General features: G+C 35.4%; 1 protein-coding gene across 3 annotated transcripts in view; it reads right to left on the bottom strand.

The window, feature by feature from the left end:
* LOC150092438 (alpha-2C adrenergic receptor-like) overlaps window positions 1-13451 on the bottom strand; it is a 50208-nt gene that overhangs the window by 16318 nt on the left and 20439 nt on the right. The window contains exon 1 of one of the 3 annotated variants that reach the window (XM_090415040.1): window positions 3694-3754. The exons of 1 other annotated variant lie outside the window; for it this stretch is intronic. The gene's annotated coding sequence lies outside the window, so the exon portion shown is untranslated. Of the gene's footprint in view, window positions 1-3693; window positions 3755-13451 lie in introns of those variants that run through there. One more of the 3 variants, XM_090415038.1, reaches the window with a different exon arrangement.

Genomic DNA, 13451 nt, shown 5'->3' with positions numbered 1-13451 from the left:
CAAGCGACTTTTTTTCGGATGCCCCTCTTCTGGTGGTCTCCACTCAGCACTCTGGCGCTTTGTTTCGGGCTCATACTCAAAATACCACTTTTCGTCACCAGTAACGATCGTTTCAAGGAAGTTTGAGTCCTTAAGAGCGATTTTAATGAGGCTTGCAGTGTTCAATTCGATACATTTTTTGGTCGTCGGTCAACTTGTGGGGAACAAATCGCGAATTAAATTTACGAAGGCCTAAACTCTCGGTGAAAATGTTGTGCACAGTTGATTTTGGAATCCCCAATTCATCTTCAACCAATCTCACGGACGATTTCGGGTTTTCTTTGATGAAATTAAGCACTTTTGGATGTTAACTTCGCTCATTCCAGGTTTTGGACGGCCAGACTTTTCGTCGTCCTCAAGCGTCTCACGACCACTTTGAAATCGCTTAAACCACTCGTGAACTTGAATTGCGTGAAAAGCATTCATTCCCGTATGCTTTTTGAAGCATTTGATGCGTTTCGGTAAAACGTTTAACCAAGTTTAACACAAAAGTCAATCGCAGCTCTCTGTTTGAAACTCATTTTCCGACCGTTCGCCAAAACACACAGTCACTCATAGCGCTCTAACTCGGCTTCTAATGAAACAAATGTCATAAACAGTTGACACAACACTAATGAAGGTTGCCGCTTTCGACAACAAAAAGATACAACAGGTGGCGCCACTAGTTTCGTCTATTTTCGAAAAGTTCGGTTTCTTTTTGGACAGAGGATGTATTTAGTATTGGTTTTCTTTGATGTATAGTTCTATAGATTAAACTAGGGGAGATTTATTTGATTTTCCGGCTTCATCGTGAATAATAATGATTGTATCAAATATCCAGGTAGAAAGAAAGCTGTCATGTTTGCTTTTAGACACATAGAATCTATTGCTGTCATGGAAACACGAAACATGTTACCAGTTTGGACTCGTTGTTGATATTGGTACATACAATTGGATATGTATCAAAAGATTAGCAAAAAAAAAGAAGAAATATTTGATGATATATTAAAAAACTATCTTCTCGAATGCCCACAGTGTCTCGGCATGTGAAGTAGTCTTCAAAACATCAACTATCTCATGAAATCTTAAAAAATAAGAAGCATATTTCACAGTTTTCGAAGAAAGCTTATTTTTATAATACCAAAAACGTTTGGCTTTTTTTGCAATAAAGCAAGCTATGACCGCGTACGTTTATGTTTCCATGACAACAATACTTTAGCAACTCGTGTAACTTTTCGCGTCACTCAAATGAAATTGCCAAAATGTGAAGTAAATTACGTCATTCTAGATAGATTGTTTTTTTTAATTTTATTTATTTATTTTTTTAACGCTCGATATGCGTGCTAGAATGTGAAATTACGTTATCAATGCGCATTTATCTTTTTTTTTAAAATAGTTTCCTAATATTTTCAAGCGATGTTGTCAACTAATGCTCATTATATTCTTTCTCATTACTTGAATTTAAATATCTGAGAAAAACGAAGTAATGTATCAGTTCTGGTCACGTGATTTCTTGATGTTATATGTAAAATATAAAATAATATTTTCGATCGTTTAATAATTGTTCTTTTGAAGGTAATCACAGTCATCATATGCTTGGCATTTATATATATTTTTTAATAAGTATAAACCGTTACATACTGATTAGTGCAAAGACAACGTAATTTTTTTCTTTTTTTAAAGTGAGAAACATAACTGCGTTTTGGCTATTTTTGGGGGTTCATCGAGAGCGTATTATTGGGCAAAAAAAAAAAAAAAACATCGCCCTGCAGGTTAATGAAGGCACTACAGTAAGGCCGCTCGATATAATTCAAGAAGACAAAGTCTTGCAGATAATTTGCATAACATCCAAATCGTAGAGTGATCAGCGCACAAGAACATCACGATGTCCTTTTAGTTTCAACAATCAGTGGGTCAATAATCCGTTCCCTGGCATCCTATTCCTTCGACAAGGTCTTTTGTTCTGTTTCCAGTAAATAATCTTGGCGCTGATGAGAAATTTTTACGCTGAAAGGCTTTCATTAGTCAGATAGAATTTCTGTTATTAGCATTGATAGGAATTTGTGAAACTAGTTTCGAATAAAAGTTATTTGCTAGTGGCACGCTGGCGAAGGGTTAGCCCTGACCTTGGCAGTTCGACCCTTAGGCGAGTGAGCTAAATTACTGATTCTTGAAACTCTGCTTATGCGATCCTTATGGGACTGATTACCGGAATTCTACGTAAGTCTTTGGATATTATGCAAATTAATCGGAAACTTCTTTGTCCATCTTTATTAAGAGTGAGTGCAAAGTATCCGAGATCGGTAGGTAGCCCGTTTCCACCTCTCACCGAAGATAAGTGCATTCCCATGCTAGATAAGGGATTGTTTCTAATTTCTATCTTAACCCTGCGGAGGTCGGGGTCAAAAAAATTACGGCGTAGGTCGCGTGTATCTGAGAGATACATTCATTACTAGTATGTGCTAAAATGCGATAAAACTTTAAAAAAAAAAAAAAGTACTGCAAATATAATACATGATGGTTTATTTATTTTCAGTTACAATCTAGAAATTATTGAACAAAGGAAAAAAAAAAACTAAACCAAAAATCAGTTAAACCAAAACTGACTGCGTAAACAACGTGGAATATCACTCGTCATATACGCATGCGCAGCTACTCATGACCTCCAAGCTATACACTGGATATGTGTAAGAATATTTATATTAAACAATTTGTTTGTATCTGTCAGATCAGCCGCGACCCCCGCAGGGTTAATTAGGGTTCTTCTTTAAGTGCCAACTCCTATCGGAGGTCAGCGACCACCTTGGCCAATTTTAATTATGATTACATTTTTATCATCACTATCTAATTAGTATTTATATGTACTCATGTTTATATAGTACTTTGTTCAATAATGGATGGAATGCAGCAAATATTCATATCACACACACACACACACACACACACACACACACACACAAAGAGAGACATTCCACTCCCTACATAACCACATTTCCCCAATAGAGTATGCACCAGCATGTGTTTGCATATATCGAACAGCTGTAGCTACATAGCCAACTATTCAATTACTCCCCAAAGTCATCTATCGCATATGTTGATAAATGTACATGGTTTCTAAAACACGGTGAAGCTTTACTGTCTGATGTAGCAAACAAAACAACAACAATAACAACAACAAAAACATCTTCACGAATAGATTTTAAAATTGGTGAACTATGTTCGGCTTCTTTAGCGGATACTGTGTTCCAAGGCATATTAGGCCATTAGTAGATGTCCGACCACTCTCGCATTCTACGTTTCTGACATGTTAACGTAAATATTTGATTATATAGTCACGTGTTTATGATTATATTATAATATTTAGGTGTGAGTAGAGATGTACGTGTCAACAGATGTCACTTAAGGTTATTGTTTTTGGTCTGTTGCTCATCATAAAATAAAAAAGAAGATTTAATTATTACTATCAGTTCTGGATGACCTATTATGGTACGACCTCAAAGGCTCTTGTTTTGTTTTTGTTGTGCTTTTTGAGTTGTTTCAAACAGGCATCAAAGAGACATATAAAAATGCCTTTTTTGTCAAAATTATTTAAACCCACAAATTCCCGAGAAATCTGTATACATCACAGCGATCAAACTGGCTTCATCGCATATAAAAACAACGAACTACACTCACCTTTTGAGATCCACATGCAGATAAATAGCGAAAGCGTGTTACTCACTGGTTATAGTTCAAGTTTCTCAAACCGTTCTAGAACGTAAGCGTTTCGCATTGCATTATGGGTAAGAAACATCCGAAAATTCACTGCTGTCGTCAAGAAGTAAACAATAAAAAAAATGCGGAAGATGAAACCATCTGGTATTATACGGAAAAGAATTATTATTAGCAACGTTAGAATGATGTTTTTGATAGATTGGAAAGAAAACAATTGCACATGAGCATATATTATTACGAATAAGCTAAATTAATTCCCAAAGAGTAACTTAAATTTACCATATATATATATATATATATAAATATAAATATATAAATAATAAATAAAAATAAAAATAAAAACTAAAAACCAATTTTGTTAGGCATTTATTGTAAAATTATAATTTACAATGCCAAAATAAAATAAAATGCAATTTTTTTGTATCTGATTTTTAATCGTAATGCTAATAAAAAAAAAAAGGTGTACGAATATTTTTTTCTTTTATTTATAAAATGCTTTTTAAATTTTCCTAAATTTAATTTTTTATAAAATATTTTATAAATAATACTTTTTTTTATAAATAAAATAAAAATATGATAATAATTAACGATTATTGAAACAATATATCGTAATATCGATATATCAATATAACGATATATCGTAATAATTATTTAAAAAAAAATAAAACTATGAAGTTTTATAAACAAAAATTATTTTAAAAGAATAAAACTAGGAAGTTTTATAAAAAATATAATAATGATTAAGGATTATCGAACAATATATCGTAATAAATATTAAAAATAAATAAAACTAGAAAGTTTTATAAAAATATGATTTATAATAAAAACAATAACTTGCGAAGACTAATACTGAAATACTGATGTTTAATTTTAAAACTGCTTTCCTTAATTTGCTAAAAAAATACTAGCTTAGTCCTTATAAGGACTGGCTTAAAGGGGCGAAGCAAGAATGCTTTTCATATTCCCCGTTATCTGTAGAGGACAGTGTGGGGATAAGGTGTTATTGAGCTATTAAAGCTCTGATCATGGCAGAAGAGTAACAGCAATAGCCGAGCCTCAGTTAGAACTTCATTAACTACAGCATTGCCATTCATTACCCTCCAAGAGTATTGGATTGAAATCCTGATGGTCCTTATAGGACCTTATAAGGACTGGCTTAAAGGGGCGAAGCAAGAATGCTTTTCATCTTCCCCGTTATCTGTAGAGGACAGTGTAGGGATAAGGTGTTATTGAGCAATTAAAGCTCTGATCATGGCAGGAGAGTAACAGCAATAGCCGGGCCTCAGTTAGAACTTCATTAGACAGCATTGCCACCCATTACCCTCCAAGGGTATTGGATTGAATGAATCAATCACCCAATCCTGATAGTCCTTATAAGGACTGGCTTAAAGGGGCGAAGCAAGAATGCTTTTCATCTTCCCCGTTATCTGTAGAGGACAGTGTATGGATAAGGTGTTATTTTGAGCAATTAAAGCTCTGATCATGGCAGGAGGGTAACAGCAATAGCTGAGCCTCAATTAGAACTTCATTGGCTACAGAATTGCCATCCATTACCCTCCAAGGATATTGGATTGAATGAATCAATCACCGCAAAGATGTAATAATGGAATCGATTGATTCTATTATTCACACCCAATCCTGATAGTCGGTTTGTTATCCGGTTTTTAAAGTTAATATTAGTAAGAAAAAAAAAGGTGTACGAATATTTTTTTCTTTTATTTATAAAATACTCATTAAGTTTTCCTAGATTTAATATTTAGTAAAATAGTCTATAAATAAATACTTTTATTATAAATAAAATAAAAATATAATAATAATTAAGGATTATCGAAACCATATATCGTAATAATTATTTTAAAAAAATAACACTAGAAAGTTTTATAAAAGTATTATTTATAATAAAAACAATAACTTGCGAAGACTAATACCAAAGTTTAATTTTAAAACTACTTTGCTATTCTATTCAATACAGAATTTTTTTTTCTCCTAGGTTTAGTTTTTAACTTAAAAAAAAAGATTATTATAACTAATTGCTTATTATATTTTTTCAAAATTTTGTCAATAATGTCATAATTTGTAAATGATGTCATAATGCCATAAATAACATTAATGGAAGGCGAAACACAAACCCCATTTGGATCGTATCTTTCACTCGGTGTAATACTAAGGCAAGTCGTGAAAAGTAACATTCCTGTGTTATGAAACAGGCTTTCTAAAATCCTTTTGCTTGCCGAAGAAATTTTAAATGCTTATTTTCTAAAATAAGTTTTATACTTTGCCACGAGACAAAAATAGGGAAGATTTTCCATGCTCTTTCTAAAAATAACGTCTTTCATGCAGCTCTGTCTATGAGATGAGTACAAAACTGCATGTTGTCTGGCAGACTGGTTTGTGCGTTTACAAATATTTTTACACTAATTGCGAATATTTTTACACTAATTGCCAATATTTTGCACTAATTGCAAAAATTTTTCACTAGTTACAAATATTTTTGCACTAATCGCAACTATTTTTTCACTGATTACAACTATTTTTGCACTAATTGCAAATATTTTTACACTAATTACAAATATTTTTGCACAAAATGCAAATATGTTTTCTTAGTCAAGTGTTATCATATGAAAGGTGACCAGACAAACAGATTGACTGAACACATTCACAAACAAGCCAATGAGTTTTGACTTTATTTTTGCCAACGTGCATGTTTGAACACAATCATTGGATATTACTCATAGGGAGCTCTCTAAACTAGCAGTCATAATTCTCGATTGGAAGCACCGTTATCCTATTATTGTTCCCCATAATGGGATAGGCAACGGGAGTCAGTCTGCACGAGGAAGTGCTGCCAGTCTACAGCTGTGAGGACCATTACATGATACGAATCTAGCGAGGGATGTTAAACAAAACATTGCTCAGGTTAAATAATGGCCTCGACTGCAAGAGATGATCAGGTGTTGAAGAGATTTTCGCCTTCGGAACAGGAAGTTGACATTTCGCAGTGTTGATGCGTGAGTGGAATAAGGGTTGTGGAGTACGGTGTTCTAGTGTTACTGTTCGTAGAAGGCCAATCTATTTTGGTATCAGAAGTTGAAAAGTTAGGGAAAAAAACATTGTTTTGTTTGGACAGAAAGGAACAAGATTACTTGGACAAAGGAACATCATAATTGGACAAAATTTTATTAAGAGATGGATCTATATTGCATTTTTTTTCTCCCGGCTGACTGTTGATTGTCATAAGGAGGAAAAGCAGTTGAAGAACTCAAGGCTAACGTCACAATCAAGCAACCAACCGATGTTTGACATAATCAAGCCAACAAATGCAGATTGTGTAGGTCTACTGCGTATTGCTGGAGTCATCAATGAGCTAAATACTGAAATAACTTGCATACAAAATAGTATGATGTCAAGGAATGCTCACGAAGTTCCTAATGATATAAAGTATACTTATAGGCACAGGGATAATCCTCTTTATCTTTATCAAAATACCTTGGAAGGTTATGGGCGCTAAAGCACCCTTTAAGAACTGTAAGAAGATATTCGATATTTTCTTTTTCTACATTTATTCTTAATAAATTTTATATTAATAGAATATTCAAAATTTAGCGGTTTAATTCCAGATTATGACAAAGAAGTGATATAGAGGTTATTCTATGGATTATGCTCAGTATAATACTCATAAGCACTGCGACACTGCAGCACCCCCAAGGAAAAAACGAAAAAATTAAATTTTGTTTGTGTTTATAAATAATAACAATGCTTACAACATTATATAAATGCAGTACAACATGTTAAAGGTCACATTTTATGTTTCGACAGTGGCAGAATAGTTAATAATTGGAATTGTTCGATTAACGCTTTAGATTACGAAACAAATGCACTGCGATCTAAGGCAGTGTCAGAATTATCACGTTCGGTCAGTTCCGGCTAGACTCGTCGATAGTTTGCACTTATCACTGCACGTAATAAGTGAATCCGACACTGCTCAACGAGCAGTGTCGCTACAGATAAAGTGTATGCTTGCAAGCGTTAGTTCTGTATACGAAACTTTTATTATTGGTGAGGGTGAAATATTTTTAAGCAATTTGTTAATAAGTAAATTTATTTATTAATATATTAATAAATTGGTTACTGATTAGGAAAATAATTTACTGTTTTTTTTTTATTTTGTATATGCAGCACCCCCAATTAAACACTTAAGATTCTATAAATGTTTTACCATAAACATAAGGCGTTATTTATATTCGTTGGATATTTTCTATATCTTCTCGAATTTATAAAGGCAAACTTATTTATTCGATAAATACAAGTATGTCATACGCGTTTGCTGGAAATGTTTACCAAATGTCAGAGATATTTTAATTCTTACAAATATTTAAAATTTTCAAATTCCGAATCTGACATTTTAAACTCTAAAAAAAATAATCATATAAATTTGATCTATGAGATGGCGATGGTGGCGCGATTTTGTACTGTAGTGCGTCTAATTTGCACAATACACTTTGATCGTATTTGGTAGTACAGACTTTGGATTCTAGATGTCACTGTTCTCAGTCTTCTACTCCAATGTTTCAAGCACAAGTTTCAGTGTTATTCTATCGACACTTTAATCAGGAGAACAGCCATAACGGCATGCGGCTTTACTGTAACGTTTCGCCTCCCATGAATGATTCTAGTCTTTTCACGACTGGCTGCTTTGAATAGTGTAATCCTGTGTCAGCAGGCGATATCTCTTCTATCTTGATGTTTCTATATATTCGTGATATATGACTTCTTCATTTGGGAGCTTTGCTCTACAGATTGTGCCACATACTTGCTGTAAGAGAGGATTTTACTGTCAGAACTACTGTGCAGCGGTAAAAATACATAGGTGTTATATATACAGGGTGTCCATAAATTAACGTTCCCTCTTTGGAGGTATCTGTAGCTAAAACTAATACTCGGAATGAGACCACATTTTATATTGAGACTTTCGAAGGCATGGGGAGATGAATTCGACGGGGAAAAAGTACCAAAAGTCGCCGATAGGGGAAATTTTGGCGCTGGCGGAGCCGAAAGCAGTCAAATGTTTGCAGTAAACGCAGGTAAAAAGGATTATGCAAATTTTACTGTGCGTACGTGACAGCAGCGCCACCAAGTCCACTTAAAAAGGGATTGGGAGCGTTCAGGCAGTTATTCGAATGATTGACGCGATTTTGCTCAACATGCGTCCTACCTTTTCTCAGCGTGCTTTACTTGTTTTACCTAAACAGTGCAATGCCGTAGCGGCCCTTCGGGAATTTAGAAGGCTTCATAACCTGCGTATAGGTCCTATGTCAGCTGTAGCACTGAGAGCTATGATTAAGAAGTTTCTGATGAATAAAACATTTCCTGTGAGTTCAATCACTACATTAATTTCTGTGTCTCTCGCAAGTTGTTTTGGTTTAATTATTCTTATTCTTATTATCATTGTGACGTGCCACATATCCAGCTGGAATGAATGACGCAGCTGTCGCTTACACCGTCGAAATATTATTATTCCATTTTATCTGCCTTTAATGTAATTATCCGCTTGTTTTCGGCTCCACCGGCGCCAATATTTCCCCTATCGTCGACTTTTGGTACTAAATCTTTTTTTTCGCAGGAGTTGGAAGAGAGGAGTAATGCCAGGAGGTCAGCTTTATCTTTAGCTGTTTAACTACGGTGCCATTTGGATGGATGAGAGTGTTGGAAGTGAAAGAGAGGAGCAGAAGCTGCTCGAAATATTGCGAAAAATCAGAAAGCACCACTTCCTCTTAGACAGGAGTCGACATTTCTAGCATTGGCCATTGCGAAGTCAGATTTACTCATCGGATTAAATTGAGAGGAAATTAAAATGAAATTAGAATTAAATCAGGATTAAAGATTTAATTAGAATTAAGATTAAACACAGAACGATGTTCCCAACTCATGCATGTTTTCTGTATTAAATATCTTTAGATAAATGTCTTCGTATGTATCTATTTCATATATTATTATTATTATTATTATTAAGAGAGGCCTCCAGAGAGTCAGGGACTCATCCAGGGAGGCCATATCCCTCCCCCCCCCACACGCCAGCTATCATACTTATTCTTGAATTCATTCACTCTGCTTGCACTCCCAACATCCAATGGCAATCCATTCCACCCTCTGAAAGAAAAATCTAGTCCTCACCCCCTTCTTGGCGACTTTCATTCTCACCTTCTAATGATACTCTCTTGTCTTTTCCCCATCCTCAATAAAATGAAAAATGGAATTTTTTATTTATGGAGGGAGGAGAACATTTGAAAAGATTTCGAATTCTCCTTTCAGAAGTTTGTAAGTCTCAATCACATCACCCCTCTTTCTCCTGTTTGCAAGTGTCTGCAGTCTACGAATTCTCAATCTGCCTTCATAATCAGTATTCTACAATCCTGATATCATTTTAACACTCATTTGTACTCTCTCCAATATATCGGAATCACAATTGAAACCAGGAGATCAGACCTGCGCACAACAGTCCAAGTGAGGTCTTATCAAGGCCTTGTAAAGAGGCAAAATAACATCCTTATCTTTACATGTGAACGTTTTTCAGCACAATTATCTTTTGAGTTGTATTTGCAATCTTTGCTACATGGCCCCCCCGAACTTCAAGTTCCCTAACCTCATCATTTTCTTCTAGCCTCATCCCACCAATATAATACGACATTGGATATCTAACTACGCCAAAGTGCATGACTTAACATTTACTGATATTGAACTGACGCCCATTTTCCCATGCCCACAATTCCAGCCTATTCAAATCATTCTGCAAGAACTGCATATCAGCAACATTCCTCATTACTCTACCCATCTTTGCATCATCCACAAATAGCTATATGTCTCTTGTCAAAAAATCCTTTCCAATATCATTAATGTACAGATTGAATAACAGTGGACCAAACACTGATCCTTCTGGTACACCACTTGTTACCTTAAATCTTGCACACTCACATCTCCCATATACCACTTTTTGATATCTGTCAGTCAGCCATCCTCTTATCCACGCTAATATTTTATAATCCAAACCCATATTCTCCAATTTATGCCACAGTCTGCCATGCTGTAGTCTGTCCAAAGCCTTAGAAAAATCCAAACGTATCATGGTTTATACATTCCCGTTTGTCTATTTCAATAGTAACATTGTTATAGAATGTGAGCAAGTTGCTAAAACACGATCTTCCCTTAGTAAACCTATGTTGCTCATTGCAAAGTAGAGATTCACTGTCAACCCATTTCTGAATGCAAGCCCTAACCAATATTTCCAAAATCTTCACCACCGCTCCTGAGATACTATTTGGTCGATAGTTGGATACATCGGTCTTTTCACCACTCTTGTGCAATGGAATTACCATACATTCCTTGTATTCTTCCCTGTGGTCAGACTCATATTAAACATCCTGGTCAAAGGAATGGCCAGTTCAGCTGAACACTCTTTTAGCACACGGGCTGATATCCCACTAGTTATCCCACTAGTCTCTATTGCTGAATTCTTATTGAGTTTGTGCAACAGCTCTAGTACCTCGGCCTCATACACCTGAGTTTCTTCATCCAGTGAAGAGGTAGCAGTAAACTCAATGTCGCGTACACCAGGTGATCGCTTTTAGCAAAATAGACACTCATTAGTTGAATCGAACAACCTCTTCTGCATTTAGAAGAGTTATTCTTTCATATTCGTTCTTTCTTTTATGCAGCATATCGATAGAATTCTTGTGGATTGTTTAGCAAGAGCCAGTTTCTTTTCATACTTAGACTTTGCTCTCCGTACAGCAGCGGTGACTATTCTAGCCTGTTGCTTATAATTTTCATAACGGACATCATCCCTTTCTTACCAATCCCTTGCTTAATAAGGTTACACATCCATTTGACTCCTACTCTATTTATTCTTCCAACTCTTGGGACACATTCTGATATCGCATCATTTAAGTATTTTTTAAATGCTTGGCATGCACTGTCGATATTCTTTCCATCCAGCAACCGATCCCATTCCACTGAACTCAGTCTACTCCTCAGTTGGTCATAATTTCCTCCTTTGTAGTTCAGCATGTAACCTTTACTGAATGCAACATTCATAAACTTAGTCACTTCCCAAATGAGTACCACATGATCACTGTCACCAACTGGAGGCAAAATAGTTCCGTCTTTAACTGAAACGCCCGCTGACACTATAATCAAATCTAGCACTCTTGGATCTTGAGTTCCTTCTGTCACATGCTGCGTGAGGAAGTTGTCCGCAACAGCTCAATAAATGCATTTTCATTCTCCTCACGAGATTCTACTGCTATCCAATCAATATTTGGATAATTAAAGTCTCCCATTATGATTACTCTTTTCGCGCTCATCTTTTCTATTTGGTGATGCATTTCTTCATCACCAGCAACTGATCCACCAGATCTGTAACAACACCCACAACATCCCACTATGTAATTGATCTTGTTAATTCCACCTCACATCAGATGGCTTCAAACTCACTGTCACATGAAATATTGTTAGTAGTACTACAATCATAGGTCTCAACTCTAACTGGATTCAAGTCATCCAATATCATTAGCAGCATGCCCCCTCCTCTCGTATCCTCTCTATCCTTCCTAAAAATACTGTACCCTTGACACTCGATACCAGTTAGTATGTCTGATATGAAGACACCAAGCATTGCAATAAAACGTTGGCATGTATTCCAGTTATTTATACAGAAATATTTTTAGAGATACACCAATAATTTTCATTTACATTTAAAGAGTGCCTACTGGTTACTTTTGAAGTAAGAAAAATTAGTCGATGCCTTTCTTGTAATCTTACATGTAATGAGATAAAAGTGTCTTAAAACGTTTGAAAAGCTCAGACAAGTTTGGCTACATTTAAACGATCTAATGTTGCTGACATTTTAAAATAAATATCACACTTTACGGTCATCTTTTTTTCATCATTTACTGCCTTTACATTAATCTCTTTTACCGCTTTTATGTGCTCATGCTCATGTCATAGCAACGACTAAATTATCAGCAGTCAATATTAATTTTGGAAGGTGCACTGAACACAGAAGGATTTCTAATCTCTCTTTTTCTCTCTCTTGTTAGATGGTTATAAAACATTCGCCTAACTTTTGAAGATTTGCTTTTGATGATTTATTACAATATAGACTTGGATCCTTCTTATCTCTAGAACAGCTTAAACTAGTGAGATTATTTCGATCTTTCCAGAACCTCATAATGAAAGAGCATCAAATTACATCGTTGATAATATTATACACCCTGTGTCCAAAAAGAAACCGATCTTTTCTAAAATAAAAGAAACTAATGGCGCCACCTGTTGTATCTTTTTGTTCTCGAAAGCCTGCAACCTTCATTAGTGTTGTGTCAACTGTTTATAACATTTGTTTCATTAGAAGCCGATTATAGTGCCAAGATTGACTGTGTGTTTTGACGAACGGTCGGTCGTCACGATATTCATGCCGTACGCGACGAATTCTCGCTATCAATCGCTTCAAAACTTCGAGATAAAACTCACCATAGACAGTTTGGCCTGGCGGAACGAATTCTTTGTGGATAATGCCCTTGGACTGGTAGAAACATCAGCATTTTCTTTACTTTTGACTTCTCCAAGCGACGTTTTTTCGGATATCCCTCTTCTGGTAGTCTTCACTCAGCACTCTGGCGCTTCGTTTTGGGCTCATACTCAAAACACCACGTTTCGTCACCAGTGAC

This window comes from Typopeltis vanoorti, chromosome 26, assembly GCF_054136105.1.
Source record: "Typopeltis vanoorti isolate ZY-2024b chromosome 26, IOZ_Tvanoo_1.0, whole genome shotgun sequence".
NCBI classification, from domain to species: Eukaryota; Metazoa; Arthropoda; class Arachnida; order Uropygi; family Thelyphonidae; genus Typopeltis; species Typopeltis vanoorti.
Note: the sequence above shows the minus strand (reverse complement) of the source record. Positions and strands in the feature narration are given on the sequence as shown.